Source organism: Manacus vitellinus, unplaced genomic scaffold, assembly GCF_001715985.3.
Source record: "Manacus vitellinus isolate BGI_N305 unplaced genomic scaffold, ASM171598v3 scaffold_17_pilon, whole genome shotgun sequence".
Lineage (NCBI taxonomy): Eukaryota > Metazoa > Chordata > Aves > Passeriformes > Pipridae > Manacus > Manacus vitellinus.
The window spans coordinates 6,076,184-6,092,398 of NW_021939256.1; the positions used below are offsets into that span (position 1 = coordinate 6,076,184).

Here is a 16,215-nt window from a genome sequence, read left to right on the forward strand (position 1 = left end):
TTTTTTTATTTTCTTTTATTTTCTGTTCAAAAATGAAACTCAGCTACTTCATTCTTACATCATCCCTATCTCCTTTTTTCTTCCTTTCAAATGCTTTTTCTCATTTGATAATATTCTTTTTAATTTGAAAAACGAGCATTCCATACTATATTCACAATGATTGTACATGATGAATTCGCAAAGTGGTATAATGAGGTTCTGATTTGTTCTCTGTTCCTTTCACAATAATTCATAATATTCCATCTGATTTTTGACTGCCAGTCAGCGCTGCTCTCCTCTTTCCATAAGGCTACCTATTACCATTTAGAATGAGATTTAGGGTTGTAATCGTCAGCTCACAACCCATCCAAGAATATGTAAAATTAGGGCCATTCTTTCCTTGCCCCCCCCACCAAGGGCATTATTATCTATTAATCTACATTGAATTTAATCAGCTGTTTTATCATAGCATTCTTGGATTGCTTTGCAGCTCTTTATCATCAGTAGATGGTATCATCAGCAAACTTTGTTGCCTAAGTATTCTTCCTTTTTCTGATCATTTATGAATATGCTAACGAGCATATTGCAGCACAGAATAGTAGACTACATTGGCGAATTCCTTCCACTGTGACAGATTATGTTTTACCCATGCCATCCTTTATCCTAGTTTGTAATCCACTATTAGTCCATATGAGAATCTTCCCTGTTATCCCATGGTCTCTTAATTCTTAGATTTTCGCAAGAAACCCTGATATATTGTTTTGGGAAATACATTTACTAAATCCAGAAAACAGTGACAGACTTGATTTTTTTTTTTTTTTGTTAAACAGAAGACGAGGGCTTATCACAAGGATATGTTTTCTACTTGTCCATCTAATACTGATATTCTTCAAAAAAGTTTGTTCTATCTCATCTAACACTGAATTTACTGGCATATAGTAATGTTTGAGCTGTTTCATCTCCAAGTTTCTTTAGAGCTCCTTTAGAGTGCATGTCATCTCTGTCTGTAGATTTCTTCTTGTCCTTTTGGTCCATTTGCTCAGAGACCTCATCCATCAATAACTAGATTTGAGAAAGATACATCAAGAAATAGATGTGATAAAGATCCTCCAACATTTTCTCCCCTCAAAAAGCTTTACCATTTGAAAAATCTCCCCCAGTTCTTCTTAAATGCACATACATTCAAAAGAATTACAAAAAAAGTTTAATTTTTCAGCTATATTGTCTCCTTTTTCATAAGTTAATCACCTCTTGGACTTACAGTTCTCCAGAACGCTTACTTTTTGAACACACACAGAAAAATGATTTGTTATTCATGTCTATGCTTTCAATTCTTTCCTGAACACATTTTTTTCTTTTTTTTTTTTGTTTTTACTCAGGTTCTTTACCCACGGCCTCCTTCTTTTGGTATTCAGTGACTTCCCTCCACAACACATACAGGCAATATGCGTTTGCTCCAAGTTATCAATATGTTTTGAGTTTTTAAATACATTACCATGTAGTTATATATGTATTAAACAAAAAATCTCATAGAGCAAGACCGACACAACTTGTCCCTACCTCATTTAATAGTACAACAGCATACGCAATATGTAGTATCTTTACCAAGAGACATTATGAAGTTTCAAGTAACATACAGGACAATGATTATGTCATCTTTGAGAACAGCAAATAAGTTGGGGTCAATTCAACCTAATCAAGTAGTTCAATAAACAAACGTTTAAAAAAAAAAAAAAAAAAAGGTGCGTGCCAGATGAGTGACCAAGTCTTCTGGTCACAACTCCAAGAAGGGATGGTCAGGTAAAGGCAATTAGATTTCAACAAAGGATGATGGCTATCCCTGAAGTGTACTAGAGTAAGGATACAAGGTTATGAAACACTGGAATCTCCATTATCCTTTAGTGGACACCTGGTAAATGTACATGCAATGGGCTCACAAAGGCTCAGAATTCAATTGATGATGTTAGAGCCAGCTTGTCTTTTGTAACAGAGGGAAAAAGAATAGCCTCTCTATGAAACTTTCAGTTGTATGGCACAATAAGAGAAGGTGGAAAACTGCTAGCTGAGCATATCTGCCCACAAAAGAAAAAGACAAGGTGAAATCAAAGGACTAGACTAACTTTTGAAGATGAAACAGAACAGAGAGGGAGGTTTGATGCCCCAGAGAAGAAAAAAAAAGTAAAAAATAAGGGTAGCAGGAAGGACAAAAATGGATGCTAGCTCTGAAATAAGACAACAAGAATATCAGGCACTGGAAACTGAAGGAGAACCAAGGAAGTACACAGAAACACTGAAAAAAAATAGAAGGGACAGAGTTCCAGACAGAAACAAAAATGGCACTCATAAGAAAAGGCTGAAGATTCATAGCATCATGTCTATGTGATCACAGCTCCTTACTAGTTACTGACAGTCTGCTCATGAAAGGGGATCAAAAAATCCAAAATGGAATCATGTTAGGTGCAACTGGTAGGTGGACCTAGAACTGAGAAACATCACAAGAAAGCTGAAAAACAATTACAACCCCCCAAAACCAATACTGCTCAATTCCCACCAGAAAAAAAAAAATATTAAGGACTAACTGTTTCAGGGGGTACTTGCAAATGAGTAGATATTTGTGTGAACTTCAAGGACATCAAGTCACCAGAGAAGGAGTAAAATGACTAATAAGAGAATAGACTAACCAATACCTAAATGATGAGTGGTGTAAGAAGTCTCTGTAGTATTTGCCTGTTGAGGCACATTTATTGAAGGAAGTCATTTTTCAAGAGGTAAATTTGACTTGAACGCCCGAGAGAATAGCTACCTAGGATCAAAGCTGACATAACAGATAAGACCAGCTTTAAACTGAAAAATTATAGATCTCCAAACACAAGTGGAAAGACAAAACACAGGGTAAATAAGAACCCAGACATGGATTAAAAATACCTGCGGTAGCAGGAGAACATATGGCAAATAAAAAGAATTAAGACTGTGAACAGCAATCAGGTAACAGAAGATGACATGCCTGAGTCTGCTCCATATAAGCAACAGAGTAGGAAACAGCTCTGATGTGTAAACAACTCTCAAGAGCTTTCTCAATACAACGGAAGATCTTGAATTACATTTATAGGATGTGAAAATTAATGTTAAGGAGAAAACAGAAGTTTGATAACATAAAATTCAAAACTGGAGTATAGATAGGGAAGAACAAATACCACTCAGGAAAGATAATTCTAAAGATGACAGCACTGGGATATGCAACAAGTTATAACGCATACTTTTTTTTATAAAAGCCCATGTTTAAAGAGTTTCCGCTGGAATCAAGATGAAAGTTTATGAGATCCATGGTCAGATATAAACTGGGATATTGATCACTGCAACATCACTGGAAAGAGAAATACTATTGGTTATTCTGACAATATCTATTGTGACAGGACACAAACTTCCTAACAAAGATTACAACTAACTATAGTAACAACAGCTAGTGATATAGGTGCAAGCATGTTACGGTCAACAAACCTGCATAGCAAATAGCCAGAGCTAACAAAAACTTGCATCACTTAAATTTTATTCTGCCATGTAATGAAGACTTAAATAGTTTAACATTGAAAACTGAGTCAATATAAATTAAATCAAAGAACTGGAATAATGTTTTCATAACTCAATTATCAACGTCATAAGCATAAACTTCAGGGGACCCAAATGAAGGAATTCAGAGACTAGAATGTCTTTACATCAAACATAGTAGCACATCTAGGAAACTGAATTCCAGACATCTGGAGCAGACTCCAGATCTGATTCAATTAAGAAATGTCACAAAGTAGGCTACTAGCTACAGGTGAAGAGCAAAAAAGTGCAGTAAGGATTATGAGGGTCATTTAACCTCAACAACAACATGGAAACTGAATGGAACTTACCAAGTTTTTTCCTGGCACAGTACAACAAAACAGAGCCAAAAATAAAAAATTAACTAATTAATTAAGAAAGGTAAATTTGGTGAGTTTGAACAAAGAACGATGGTCTAAACTGGGCCAGAAGCTGAATTAGGACTTTTGCATCTGTTTTCAAACAGACTTTGATGACTAAGTATGAAAATCAGCATGGATAACAAGAGGAATACAGAACAGAAACTATCACAAATGAGGTAAAAGTACCAAAAATTCAAATCACTATGTACTCTTAAATGAGAAAAAGTAAAACTTCTTTCCAGTGTTACCAGCAAATATGATAATGCAACCTCTCCCCTCGTTTCCTCATCAGAGGACAATATTGTTGACAATGCACAAGAAAAAGTTGGAAAAAGACTCAAGAGGTTGATCTTTGACTTTCAAGGCAGCACAGTTTCTCAGATCCTTGTCTTTGCATGAAGATAGTTCTGGCAGCTTTTTTTGCCATTCCATAAACTCAAAGAGGAATGGGACGTGCCAGCCCATTCTAGCTGTGTCTTTCCACCACCACATGAAAAGAGGGGCGTGAAAATCCTGGGGATCTTGAGAATTCAGCAGCTTTCAGTGCCACCTTTCACTCTTGCTTTGATCCATGCATGCTTCAAATCTAAGTCAGATTGCTGAGAAATTAATTTACTACAATCTGCACTATCACTTAGCAGTGATCTTCAGGCAGCTCTTTAAAAGTAGTATGTTTGATTTTTATGTATGATGGGTATGTTACAAATTACTTACAATGATTTTTTTTGTTTTAGATCATGATTCTGCCAAGAAGACAAACCAGGCAAAACAGGCACATCAGTCAGTGATAAATATTTATTTGAGTTATATTTTATCCTGAAAGAGAGAATGACCATTTCTGCAGTCAGTTTTCAGAGTGACCTTTTTATCTGTGTCACCAGTTAGAGTAACACAAACCTCTGATCTGCATAGGACAGCAGTGGTGCACGCTCACCACTGGAGAATGGCCACAACAAACCAACCTTTGTTTAAGCAACAAGCTTTATTTTGAGCCAGGCAAGGGAGAAGACCTATAAGAAGCAAATCCTGATAGGTGAGATAATGATTTTTATCATGCCAATGCTCTCCCTTACACTACTGGCTCAGGAGTCAAACTGCCCCCCACACAGGGAAGTACCAGGACATTCACACATAGGCCTGAAGGTATTCATCACTTCTGATGAGGCACAACTGGCTCGACTATGCTGAAGTGAGAGGCAGCTGTTATATCTTAGAAGGGGTCATAAACCATCAAAGACCCTCGAAGCAGTCCCAGACTCATTTCTGGGGCTTATCAACAGAGGACTGCGCATGATCTACGGTGTTGCAACACCCAGTGTAAAACTTCCCCCCAGGAGAGGTACCCGGGCATTCACACCTGAACTGAACGTATATTGAACCCATTGAATTCTGTGAATTCTGTGTTGGGGCTTCCCCAACCCCTGATGGATCAAGACTGCAACTACCATTTTGACCAACCAGGTCTCGTCGCTGGGTTCATGGGTGGTGACAACTTTCCTCTCCACTATCTAATCTTATCCTTTATTTATCTGTCTTTCTTTTCCTTATATACTTTCTTAAGTGATATATTTATACGTTTATATTGCTATATTACTATAGTTCATAATAACCGAAACAGCTACATACCTCGTTTCCATTACAACCAGACTGTGCTAAAACAAACTGTATATACATATATATGTGTATATACACACACACACAGACACACACACCCCAGTCATTCAGTGTCGTTTCACTCTAATCCACCCCAAGGGACCTATTAACAAGAACCTCAGTTACTCTCACCTTCGGGGTGTGTCGTAACAATAGTGGGCAACGTTGCCTAGAAAAAAAAAAAAGATTACTTTATTGACTACTACATTTGATATGATTTTAACTAAACAGATCAGCAGTTTCAGACTAGAATTAGAATTACTGTATTGCCCTAAGCCTAGTACAGGAGTGAATTTACAGACGCTGACATTTTGCCTAGCTTTCAAGGATGCAAGTTAAACAAACAGCCCAAGTAAACCCTATAACTCAGTAACTATTATTTAGACTAGCAACTATTAGAAGCAAACTTATCAAGAGATACCTTATTTAAATCAATGCACATGTAAACTCAGAAAAATAACATGTTGGTGGAAACAGGCTGCATAAAATGGCTCAAGAATTTACTTGAATATCCACACCCCTTTTCGCCCCCACTGTGAGAATTATTTTATTTTGCTTCCCCAGGTAGAAACAGAAAAAGCCTGCATAAACCCTTGCCATCCCTGCATGCACACCCTTGCCTCCTGCAGCCTAAAATCCTCTGGTGTGGCAGTTGTATATCTTCAGAGGCAGGAGGGCAAGCTTCACAGAATTTAATTACAGGTGGGAAACTGGAATAACTTTGTAGGACAGGAAGCTATGTCACTCTCCAGTGACAGAACAGCAGAAGACAAAATGACTTCAAATATCAATACAAATTTCACTTCAGTTGCCAACACAGAGTTCACACGCTACAACGCCACGAGTAATCACCCCATCCCAGGTCTGGCTGTTGATTACAGAAGGTAATTCTGCAGTTACCCTGGGAGGAGGTACCTCGGGCTCAGGCAATTTGGCAGTATCTACCTTATCTTAACTGTCTCTAAACTGTAAGTGTCTCATTCCACGCTGAGATTCCCATTTCTTTCTCACTGGACTGCATTGAATTAGCTACCTCTTGCAGATGGTCATTTTATTGAAGACCGATAACAAAAAACACATTAATGACATCCACCTCCTAGGTGTTATTTGTCCAAACTAACCAAATTTGCCTCTCCACAGAATGGCAATTTGACTTTCCTCTTAATGCTAGAGCATGCAGACAATTATTTCCTGCTACCTGTGCAACTTGTTTCTATTTTGTGCCATTATCTTCCCAGTTTTGCTGTGCTTCTCAGAACAGAGTAACCTGATCTTTTCTCTTCCTTTCTATGCCCTTCTTTCACTTGCAGTAAATGAAGAACAATTTCAAAAAGCTGCTATCTTACTGTTTCTTATTTTTCATGCAGAATAGAAAATTATGCATGTCCTTACTACTCAAGTATTTATGGAATATCTGCCCCCCTTTGGTAGATTCTACATGGCATCATTCTGCAATTCACTAGCAAAAAGCCCCATGCAGCTGATCATCCTGGTTTGGCAGCTTGTCATAAACTCTCATTATTATAGTGGCCTTTGGTTCCCCCCCACCCCATCACTAAGAAAATCTGAGTGGGCTTAAATGGAAGTTTTTAATATTTGTACTCCTGTTTCCCCCAGCCCGGCACGTGGGCGCTCGGCGTGGCCCGGCCCCAGGTGCGGAAAGGAGAGACAGAGGGGGAGCTTTGCCAGCACGGACTGTGCCCTCATGGGAGATGAGAGGGGGAGCCCCAGAGCACACAGAGGAGAAAGACAACTCTAAACCTGGGCAGAGGGAGCTTGTAAAGGAGCTGTAAAGCCATCCATCTAAGAGAAGGTCACTCTAATTAAACCTACGTCCTGAGGACCTCGCTGCCACCTCGCTGCCATCTGCCCTGGCAGATGAACCTTAGGATTAAAGGGTGGGTTCAGTTCCGCGCACACTGCGTCTCACCTAAAATATCCATTGCGCAGGCTCGAAGGCTTTACCCACTTTTGCAAAGCCCCGTAGCAACATCTTCTACAAATGCAGTCACACAAGGATCAAAAGACAAAGGCATATACACCTGCCTCCAAAGGTGTACCCAAATTAACTCTAGCATGCTGGAACATCAGAACCATGCTCGATTCTGCAGATAGCGGACGTCCTGAGTGTTGGTCTGCCCTGATTGCCCATGAACTGTCACGTCTCAACATCGACATTGCTGCTCTCAGTGAAGTTCGTCTCCACAAGGAAGGCAGCCTCAGAGAACATGGTGCCAGTTACACACTCCTTTGGTCAGGTAAACCCAGAACCGAAAAGCATCTCTTAGGAGTCAGCTTCATGATTAAAAACTCTATTGTTCCTAAACTCGAAAATCTGCTGACAGGTCACTCTGACTGCATTATCTCCTTACGCCTTCCACTCCACAACAAGCAACACGTTGTCCTCTTTAGTATATATGCCCCAACTCTCCAAGCTGACCCTGCTGAAAAAGATAAATTTTACACCGACCTGCACTGCCTTACCCAAAAGGTTCCTGCAGATGATAAGATCATTATCATCGGTGATTTCAATGCCAGAGTAGGAAAGAATTTTGAAGCCTGGAAAGGAATGTTAGGTAAGCATGGTGTTGGAAACTGCAACAATAATGGTCGACTCCTGCTAGAATTCTGTGTGGAGCAACAGCTCACCATTACTAACACTATCTTTCAGCAGAAAAATAGTCTGAAGACAACCTGGATGCATCCCAGATCCAAGCATTGGCACCTCATCGATTATATCTTGGTGCGACGGAGAGATGTCCGCAATGTCCACCATACCCGTGTGATGCCTAGTGCAGAATACCAAACAGGCCATCAACTGGTGCGCTGTAAATTTAATCTTAAATTCAAACCTAAAAGGGGCAGTATCCCAAGGAGGAGACTCCAAGTTAACAATCTCCAATCAGCCAGTAAGAAACAAATTCCAGGCTAATCTTCAAACTAGGCTCAAAAACCATTCCATGGATTCTACAGATACCTCTCCTAAAACACTTTGGCGCCATATTAAAAACAGCATCCTGCAGTCGTCTGAAGAATCCTTAGGGTTCTCCCTCAAGAAGAACAAGGACTGGTTCGATGAAAACAATCAAGAGATCCAGGAATTGTTGAGGAAGAAGAGAACCGCCCACCAAGCACACCTTGCACTGCCTTCCTGTCACGTAAGAAAAGCAGCCTTTCGCCTTGCATGCAGCAAGCTCCAACAGAAACTCCGTGACATCCAGAACAAGTGGTGGATCAATCTAGCTGAAAAAACACAATTATGAGCAGACACAGGTGATCACAGAGGATTCTACGAAGCCCTGAAAACAGTATATGGGCCTACATACCAAGCCCAAAGTCCTCTACTCAGCGCTGATGGTCAAACGCTTCTGACAGATAAAACCTCCATTCTGAATCGATGGTCTGAACACTTTCAGATTCTCTTCAGTACTAGTCGTGTAGTTCAAGACTCAGCTATTCAGTCCATCACACAACAACCGGTGAAGAATGAATTGGATACTGCCCCAACTTTAGGAGAAACCCTTGAGGTCATACAGCAGGTGAAAATCAGCAAGGTAGCTGGGGTTGATGGAATTCCACCCGAAGTCTGGAAACATGGGGGCCTTTCACTCCATGCTAAATTTCACGAGTTTGTGGTGTGCTGTTGGGACCTCGGTGAACTACCATCAGACCTTCGCGATGCAGTCATCATCACTTTGTATAAGAAGAAAGGAATTAAATCAGACTGTTCAAATTACCGTGCTATTACTCTGCTCTCCATTGCTGGCAAAATCCTGGCAAGAATACTCTTGAACAGACTAATACCCACTACAGCAGAAGGAATCCTACCTGAAAGTCAGTGTGGTTTCAGAGCCAATAGGAGTACCACAGACATGGTATTTGTTCTCAGACAACTGCAAGAGAAGTGTAGGGAACAGAACAAAGGTTTCTATGTAACCTTTGTCGACCTCACCAAGGCTTTCGATACTGTGAGCAGAAAAGGTCTATGGCAGATTTTGGAACACTTAGGTTGTCCCCTCAAGCTCCTTAAAATGATCGTCTCACTCCATGAGGATCAACACGGCCAAGTCAGATATGGCAATGCACTTTCTGAGCCCTTTCTAATAACTAATGGTGTGAAAGAAGGCTGCGTTCTCGCACCAACCCTATTCACAGTCTTTTTTAGCATGATGCTCCAAAAGGCCACGGCAGACCTCAATGATCAGGATTGTATTTACATTCGATACCGTACTGATGGAAGCCTTTTCAACCTAAGGCAACTGAAGGCCCACACCAAGACCTTAAACCATCTTGTCCAGGAGCTGCTTTATGCTGATGACGCTGCCCTTGTTGCCCACACAGAAGCAACTCTGCAGCATTTAACATCCTGCTTTGCTGACGCTGCCGAGCTCTTTGGGCTGGAAGTCAGCTTAAAGAAGGCAGAAGTTCTCTATCAACTGGCACCTCAGGAAGTCTTCCATCATCCCCATATCACCATTGGTGAATCAGAGCTCAGATCAGTCTAGCAGTTTAATTACTGAGGTAGCCTCATCTCCTCAGATAGTAAGATCGACGGAGAGATAGACAACATGTTAGCAAAGGCATATAGTGCCTTCAGAAAGCTTCATAAAAGAGTTTGGCAAAATAAACACTTGAAGAAAAGTACAAAGATCAGTTTTTAAGAGCCATTGTGCTGTCTACTCTCTTAAAGGGATCTGAATCATGGGTCATCTGCCGCCACCACCTGCGACTCTTAGAACGCTTCCATCAACACTGTCTCCACACAATCCTAAACATCCACTGGTCAGATTATGTGACTAATACGTCTGTTCTAGAACAAGCAGCAGTCACAAGTATTGAGGCCATGTTGTTGAGAACACAGCTGCATTGGGCAGGACACATCTCTAGGATGAAGGACCACTGCCTCCCTAAGATCTTGCTTTATGGTGAACTTGCCACTGGCTGCCACAAGAGAGGAGCCCCGAAGAGAAGATACAAGGACTCCCTGAAACAACATCTCAGCCTTGGCCATATTGATCAACATAACTGATCTATTCTGGCCTCCAATCGGGAGGTCTGGAGACACACCATCTATAACGCTGCTGATGCTTTTGAGAAAGCACGCAGGATGACTCTCGAGGAGAAAAGACAATGCAGAAAGATTCATGCCTTGCAGAATACACCACCTAAGGAGTCTTTCTGCTGTGCCTTTTGCAACCGGATGTGCCTGTCTCGCATTGGCCTTTTTAGCCACCAGTGCGCTTGTAACAAATGTGGGTAAAGCCCTTCCCAAATCTAGCCATGATGATGATTCCTGTTTCCCCAGACAAAACTCTCTATTAATTTCTCCATCATGTCACATCACCTCTCTTCTGTTTCCACTAAATCATTATTTTGAACACGTATTAAGACTTCACGTTTTCTTTTGCTTATTCCTTTTTATCATGGTCATACAAGAGTTCCATCAGACTGAGCCAACCATCTACATAGTCTTGAATAACCCTGTAGCTTCTAGTTCTTGTCCTAATCCAAGACTATATATGAGATTAGGCTTTTTTATCATCCTTCAGTTTTATAGAAAACTATCTTATTACTACATTAGTGAAGTAGTAAGTTCAACACACATTTTCCATTTTTCCTTAGGAGTGTTCTATCCTATGGTCATGAAATTGTCCATTCTGTGACCATAGGCTTATCCCCAGGATATCTGTGTTTGCGTGAACTTTAATTGGAAAACCTAATTCACTCACTCTACTCTTAAATGCCAAGAGTCACTTTTGATCCATTCAGGAGCATTTCTAGCACACATAGCTACATAGGTGGGTAATACTGTATGACCTCAATGAATCTCAGAAATCTTTACGTATTGTATCTGAGTTGGGATCTAAAGAGACAACACATGCCCTGGACTGTAATTTGAACAGATTGCCTCCCAAAACTGAGAACATATCTCACAGAATGGTTTGGGTTGGAAGGGACCTTAAAGATCACCAAGTTCCAATCCTCCTGCCATAGTCCCATCCAACCCAGCCTTGAACACTTTCAGAGATGAGGGATCCACAGCTTCTTGAGCAACCTGCCAAATACAGACAGTGTCTTAAGTCACAGAGATTCCTTATAGCCCTAAAAAGTGAAAATACTCCTTAGACTTACCCAACACTCAGTGACGCATTTTCTTCTACTTTTATGAAGCTCAGATTTTCTGTATAAGCCATTGATCTTGTAAGTCTTTTTGTTTGTTTCAAGACCATCCAAGCTCAAGCATGCAAGAATCCGTTTTGAAACCCGAGGAGGCCAACACAGCTGTTTTTAACCGTGTCAATGTCAAGTCACATTCAAATGGATTTCCTCCTCCATGCACAAAAGCAGCTATTTTTAAAAACTGTAAAACTGCACACATCTGGGAACTCTTACAGTACTAGTAATCCCTATATAGTATATGTTGACATCACTAGCAGGAATTCCCTCTTCCTTGACCACAGGCCAAAAGAATACAACTTCTTTTTTAAGTAGCTCTGGTTTATTTGGGCTTAATTTGAGGCTTTTTGCCATATCCTTATCACAGATTATTACTAATGTTTCAGTTCCGGATGTTTCTACTATCAAACACAATCATCATACCATGCTACAAATACAGAGACATATGCCACACTGTATTCTTTATTATCCTACCTGTTTCAGCTCTTGCTAAAGAAACAAACTGCAATGAGTAGTCAGGGACAGTGAACATTCACACTTCTTGACAGATTTTCAATAACCTCCAATAACTCTCTCTTCTCTGATGGGGTTACTTGGTCAGATGGCTACCAAGCAGTTCAGCGTTCTCCAGAAAACAGCTTATGCTACTCCCATCCATTACATCTATTTTGGCTTTTTTGTTCTTTTAAAAAATTCTAGCAATGCTCTAGAACAAGAGTTTCTCATTCCCCTTTATGCTTTTTTTCTAGTCCCACTTGTAACAGGTCCACAGTTTCATGCTATGCAGCAACCCTCCCCTTTGTTGAGTATTTGCTGGTTTTGAGGGTTATTTGGCAAAACTGTCAGGGAGTTGTTTCTGTTTCAAGGAATTCTGCTAATTTCATCCCATTAAGAAAGTTTCAAGACAAGACTCAACAAATCCCTCCTCTTCAGTGAGTTCCTACTCATTATATCTAGTTGCCATTATGGTTTCTATCCCTGGAGCCAGGAAACAGTTCACTAAAAAAAAAACAACTGTGAAAGTTTACTGCTTTCTTGCAATTTGCCTCACCTAGCCCACACCTGCATAAGGAACTTAGATGGATAAAATTTGAGGATGTTTTCCCTGACACTTATTAAATGTTATTTATCATATAGGAATCCAAGCCAACTATTATTTCAACCCTTTTATTTTTTCTTTCCAGCTTTCTTTGTCAAATTTCAGAGGTCAAATACCCCTGCTCAGTCACCTCACTTTTGGATAAATGCACATTATCAACCACAACCCAGTTGATTTTAATGAGTTGGAAGGATTTACCTTGTGCCAAGAAGCAGTAAGGGCCAGCTGCTCCTTTAAGGGAGGGAAAGCCACAGGCCGAGGATGACTCAGTGCAGGCAGTGCCTGTGCTGACCAAGGCACAGTCCCACATCTGAACACAGTACATAGATCACACTGCTTACTGGTAGTCTGGTAACAGGGCCCTCCAATAGTCCCAGAGAAGGCAAAATGATGAGCTAGGTCCAGAGATCACATAGGCTCTCCAGCCAGGAACAAAAGAAGGAAATAAGGTTACAACACAGGTCCAAAATCAACCTAGAAAACAAAGACAAAGCAGAAGACAGGCAATAAAGTACATCTAAAGAACACAAGCTACCTATAACCCAGGTCTGAGGTCTCTCCAGGAGTTAGGGGCACACCAGAAGTCCTAAGCTGGAGCTGAAATGGCGCTTCTGGGTCTATGGGCAGGGTTGTGGACAGAGGCCCCATGTGAGGCTGGTTAGAGCAGTTAAAGCCTATTGGTGCTCTCAGAGACCTGATATTTTGCAGTTTCTATTTATTACCTACATGTTTACTCCTTGGATTTTATTTTTACAATATCTATTTACAGTTTTCCTCGACTAGAGTCACCATGCCAGTGCACTTCACAGTCAAACCTCTGTTACTGCTCTCCAGCTGGCCAGACCAGAACTAAAATTTTAGGGTTGCTCTTGCAGTTTATTTGCTGCTTCTATTTTATATCTTTCAATTTCTCCAACAACTGAACGACTTTTCATGTCTGAAAAGTCATGACTCATGATTGTCAGCTCTACCCAAATTTATAGGCATGTTTTTTGTGTCCAGATAATTTTCTTTTTTGTTTTGTTTTCCACATAAAGACCAAATAACTGAATTTGGGGCATTTCCCTTGATTTTTATTACTACAAAAACATCAGCAATAGTACTTGGTCATGCTTTTCTTGGGCCTGTTTCAGAAGGGCACCTCACAGACTTTTACAAGATCTGGGTAGCCCAGTACCTTTCAAAGGTTATGATCTGCTCAGCTGGACAAGCTATTTGATAGGAAAACACCTAATTTCTCCAGCTCCAGTCTTTACATTCACTTGTTCTGACTTTTTTTCAAAATGGGATATTTAGACAAATGAACTACAATGCTTTTCCTCAATCTTTTACTAGGCTAATCTTTTTCTGAACTTTTCATGGCCTGCAAACCTAGTAACATGGATATTACAGGTGTCTTTTGTAACCTGGGCACAGCACTTGCCCAGCCTCACATCCTAAGAACTAGTTTCTTCTAAGGCCTATAGCTCCTTCATTTGCTTAGTGGTGTGACTTGATTGCTCTCTAAGTTCAAATTGAAGCTCCCTTCTGGTTAATGGCACTACATTTGCCATTTGCTATCACGATTTGCTCCAGCTTGGTCCCACAGAAATAGAGATCACCAGTTTGCTCCTTGGAAACTGAATCTGTTTCAAGCACCTGCAGAGGAACTTTTCACTAAGAAGCTGAAACAATTTCTTTGTTTAATTAGGAATAAATATGTAAAGTAAAATGGCATGAATTAAAATCTTTTATCGCAGGTGTAAGTCTCTTACAGACCTTTGCTGCAAATATTTATGCAAAACTAGTGCTCCCTTTCTAGTTTATGGCAATTGCCCAACTTCTCTTTCACCTCTTTTTCTTTGCCTCACTCTCAGACAATTCAGCAAGCCAAGTATCTTGGTCAACTTTTTCTTGGCCTTTGACTTGCACTTAAATTTCAGGTTTAGGGGTGCCATTGCATAAGAATAAGCCATTGATATGTCTCCTACATTCACGTTTGGAAACCAAAATGTCAGTAAAGCTCCATCTGATGCACTACAGTCCTTTAGTAGCAAATAAAGACAGCAACTACCTAACTTACGTTACGTTACGTTGTGAATCTATTCATAAGGCCCAGACTAACATTTTAATATTTCCATAACTGATGTTCATAGTATGAAAACACAGAACCACAGAGTGGCTTGCATTGGAAGTGACCATAAAGAGCATCTAGTTCCAATTCCTATTCCCAATAGGGGTTGGGTCACCTTCCACTAAACGAGGCTGCTCAAAGCCTCATCTGACCTGGCCGCAAAGACTCCAAAGCATAGGGCATCCACAGCTTCTTCGGACAACTTCTTCCAGTGCCTCATCACCCTCACAGTAAAGAATTTCTTCCTAATATCTAATGTAAAACTCTTCCCCCTTGTCCTATCACTATTTCACTGTGTAAGAAGTCACCCTCCCTCTTTTTTTTAAGCCCCTTTTAGTGGTGTGTACTACACTTCAAGGTGAAAAACTGAGCCGTGTTTGAAACTCCTGAATGTCACTATTCCAGGCAACTCGTGCCTTTATAACGCTCGTTTTCAAAGGTACCCGAGAACCTTCATGTCTCCTCCCTCCCCACACAAATCTCGAGGACAAGTCCACTAAAAAAAAATAAAAATATCTCAGTTACCTTCTCAGGGCTACAAAGCCGCCATTAGTGCTGCCTGGCGGGCGGCGTTGAAAGCCCAAGATTTTTACTCGTGGATTTATTCACGGCGGGCAGGTGGGCTCCAGGGTCAGCGCAAGCTTCCCTCGCTCCCCTCTCCGCTTACCCCGGGCACTGCCGCGGGCAGGCGGGCGCCCGGCGGCAAGCCGCTTCCCGGCCACCGCTCCCGGCCGCCGCTATCCCCGGCCCCCGCTCCGGCCCCCGCGGCGGGCCAGCGGAGGGCGCCCGCCCCCGCTCCCCCGCCCCGCCAGCCCGAGACCGGGACCCGCGGGCCAAAGCGGCGTGGATGGGGTGGGTTTAAGTGTGGGGTGGGTGTGGGCATCTCCCGCCGGGCCCCCCGGCCAGTGAACCCCACGGGCCCTCTCGCCCTCCGCCCTCGTCCGGCCCGGCCCGAGGGCGCTGCCGCCCGGGGGGAGAAAAGGGCCGAAGGAAAGTGGCCAATGTCAACCTCCCCGGGGCGGCTGGGGGAGAGGGGCTCGGAGCCCGGCTGGCCTGGGGCTTTCCCGGAGAGGCAAGCGAGGCCCCGCCTGGCCCCATCCCCGGCCCTGCTCGGAAGAGGCCGAGCTGTCCCGCAAGCGTCGGGGATAACGCTTCCCCCCCCCCCCCTTTTTTTTTTTTTTTTTTTTAATAACCAAAAATACCCTCTCCACTTTATTTGGTAATTTAACGGCATATGATTTAAATCA

The 16,215-nt window shown here is 41.7% G+C and overlaps 1 long non-coding RNA gene across 1 annotated transcript in view; it reads right to left on the minus strand.

The window, feature by feature from the left end:
• Window positions 1–15,603, minus strand: part of LOC108639164 — a 63,948-nt gene extending 48,345 nt beyond the window's left edge. The window contains exons 1-2 of the long non-coding RNA XR_001920303.1: window positions 15,494–15,603; window positions 13,054–13,329 (exon numbers count right to left, since the gene is read on the minus strand). This is a non-coding gene — a long non-coding RNA (uncharacterized LOC108639164). The remainder of the gene's footprint in view (window positions 1–13,053; window positions 13,330–15,493) is intronic.
• Between the last annotated feature and the right edge of the window lie 612 nt (window positions 15,604–16,215).